Source organism: Pinus tabuliformis, chromosome 3_1 (genome assembly GCF_031772625.1).
Source record: "Pinus tabuliformis cultivar Carrire ecotype Pingquan chromosome 3_1, CPIR1, whole genome shotgun sequence".
NCBI classification, from domain to species: domain Eukaryota; kingdom Viridiplantae; phylum Streptophyta; class Pinopsida; order Pinales; family Pinaceae; genus Pinus; species Pinus tabuliformis.
Genome location: NC_142301.1, coordinates 621052476 through 621055642, shown reverse-complemented (window position 1 = coordinate 621055642; position 3167 = coordinate 621052476).

Below are 3167 nucleotides of genomic sequence, written 5' to 3'. Positions count from 1 at the left end.
ATCTATCATCTGTGGCACGAGCCATTTATGACCCCCATGGTGAGTTGATTGATCTTCAAGGTATTTGTTTAGGTCCAACAAGTAATAACATTGCTGAGTATAACGTAGTTATCGAGTTGTTGTCAAAATCTATTGCTCTTGACATCCAGGAATTGGTTGTCAACCTTGATTCACAACTTGTTGTTCTTCAACTCAACAGGAAATATTCTGTTAGAAACCCTCAGAAATTGAGAATGTATTTGTAGATTCATCTATTGGAGAGAAATTTTGATTACATTACATATCATCGTATTCCTAGGCATATGAATACATTAGCAGATGCATTAGCTAATTATGTGTTAGATAGACATTTGCGAAACATGTGAAAAACAAAAAACATAACATTTGTACCATAGTAAGCAAGGAAATATATATATATATATATATATATATATATATATATATATATATATATATAGATGTCGATAATGTTTGAGTGTCATACATCAAAACCCCAAAAAATAATATGTGTTCAAATACATCCGTGGCTCGCAGGCCACAAAAATGTAAAATGCTAATCCTATGGACTACTCGGCATTATCCTCATGATAACACGTAATAGCTCAAACTACACGAGTCAGTAGTGGGTGGGTCCGATCAGATACCCTCACTGTGTGCCTCTGATACTGGCGTGGGATGTCACCCACCCGGGCATACTTTGGGATACCTCTGGTCAATCCCTCGAGGTTTCACATGATTTCCTCCTCATTATTGCTTCCTTCCTAATAAGGAGCGATATCGAACTGCCGAGCAATGCACCTAGCAATTGGGGACATCCTAGCAGGACGCTTTGGTCCCACATCTACATTTACAAAATCGAAATGTCATGAATCCATGTATTTCAAAAACAATAAAAAATCAAAATTTAAAATTGTTTTTACCTCCATCATCATAATCTTCTCCCTCTGGGAGCAGCATATCTGGATCGCTGCGGAATTCGGTACCACTATAAGGCCAATCCTCTACTATGATCAGTTGCTGCCATAGCCACGAAAAGAAGGCAGGCTTATATGACGTATGTTGGCCCCTGGTAATTCTAGGCATCAGTGCACTCCAATGGACCATCCATGGGTCTCATGGAAATAGCAGATTCACCTCAGCAAGATGATAGTGAAATAGCGGGATCTGCTCCAAAAATAAGGTCACTAGAATGGAACCATATCCGAACTACTTTAGGTTTCCTGCCTTGGCTTTGGATAGTTGGCGTTTCATGTTTACCTTCATGGCTTCCACCCAGTTGAAGATAGTCGGCATCGTACAGTCTATAGCATACTGAAACTTGGACTTGTTGGACTCATGCTGTGCTTGAGCCCCAACCACTTTTTTTATGGTCAACAACAGCTCTTTTAGCACAAGGTCCCGAATAGTCATGATCCCTATCTTGCTGCTCTTTTATTTAGTGCTTTCGAGCAGTTTTCTGTGAGCAACATGTTCACACTTGCCCCAATAGGCTTGGACCCATATAGATTGAATGTTTCCCCTCTTCGGGATAGTCTAGTGATGAAATAAATGTCGGAAGTTTCCAACTCTAGTTCTTGGTCCCAGATCATAAAAACTTCCCGATTGACATCCCAAATATTGATCAAATACTGCATCAATTTGGGTTGAGCCCGAAGACCTAGTGTGAGGAAGAATTTAAGGATCCCACAGTTCCTCAGGGAATTTAAGAAGTCTGGGTCTGCCACTGTGTGTGAATCAATGTGCTCATGGTCACGTTCCTTCCAATCAACCATTTTTCACTGTGCTTTCCTTGCAAAAACCATAAAATCAAGTCAAAAATCATCCTTGGTTGAAGAAATTTGGATCAAAGCAGAGAAATCTGGGCAAAAATCAAAATTTTTGTGTTCATGGTGCCGGCGTGACTGTTTTAAAAATAGTGGTGCCGATGGCATGATTCACAGAGTTAACAACCCTTGATCGGTGCGATTACGTGCTGAAAAATCGTGTCGACCGAGGGCAATCTTTTTTTGCTAAATCCTCCTCAATAAATCTGAAAAATGATTAAAAACAGGAAAAATAAACATTAAAATGAAGCTAAAGGTCTCGACTCTTACCTGCAACTGACGGATCGTTGAGTGGCCTCCCGGATTTCGCACAATCTGCTCCTGAAAATCTAGGGCACAAATGGGTGAAAAGTTCTCCATACCAGGTAAAAAGGTTATATGGTAAAAATTATTTACTTTGTCCTCCTTTAATTCATTTTTGATGAAATATTAGGGTTTTAAAAGTATTTTCAACCAATTTTTACCTCAAAAATTGGATAATGCATTTACCTTTTGTGCAGGGACAGGTGACAGATTACTGATGATGGTACTGGAGTCGTGTTTAAGCTCTTTTCTCAACTCATACAACTCAAATGAAATGATTGTCGAGTATTTTTCCCTTTTTGACTTGTTAAAGAGAATAAAAACAGGGAGTCTTCTTTCAAGCTCTTTTCCGACTCTTTAAACACGAAAATATTGCCGAGCTCTTGTCGTTTTGAACTCGTTAAATGTTGCGAAATGTCGTTTACCCAATATACATTTACCCCTTTTTCGAGCTGGGATAATATTTATGAAAAAGTACTCCTTGACTGAAATGGTCAAGCGGTTCTCTCAAGTATCGTTTTCTACCTTTTCGGGCTCGAGAGACACAAATGTACGAAAAGGGAACATGTGGAGTTTTCTTTTCCGCATATTTTTCAAACTCTCTAAACATGAAAAATATACCGAGTTACACCTTTGTCAGACTAATTAAAACGTTGAACGACATCGGATTTGTCACCATGACAGATATGAGCTTCTCCTCCTATGGCTCATTAAAATTACTAGGTCAGATTCATCTGAAGGATGAACTTACAGTGCAAGCACATGTCATCCCCTTCAAGATTGCGATTAAAAAATAATTGGGGTACCTGCTAGAAATGGTGGGGGAAAATGGGAAATTCTATCAGTTGTGTCAGCAGCTCACTCTTGAACATGACACTTTTTGCTTTATGTCCGGTTGGGATATCCACACTTCATCACTGACCTTCCTGGGTTGGACCGGTCATTTTTTGCCTTCGATTTGATCTCTGCCATGTCATGATGACCACTGATTCTATGGATCCAAAAGCTGCCAAACTCCAGAGTCATGTCATCGATATGTTC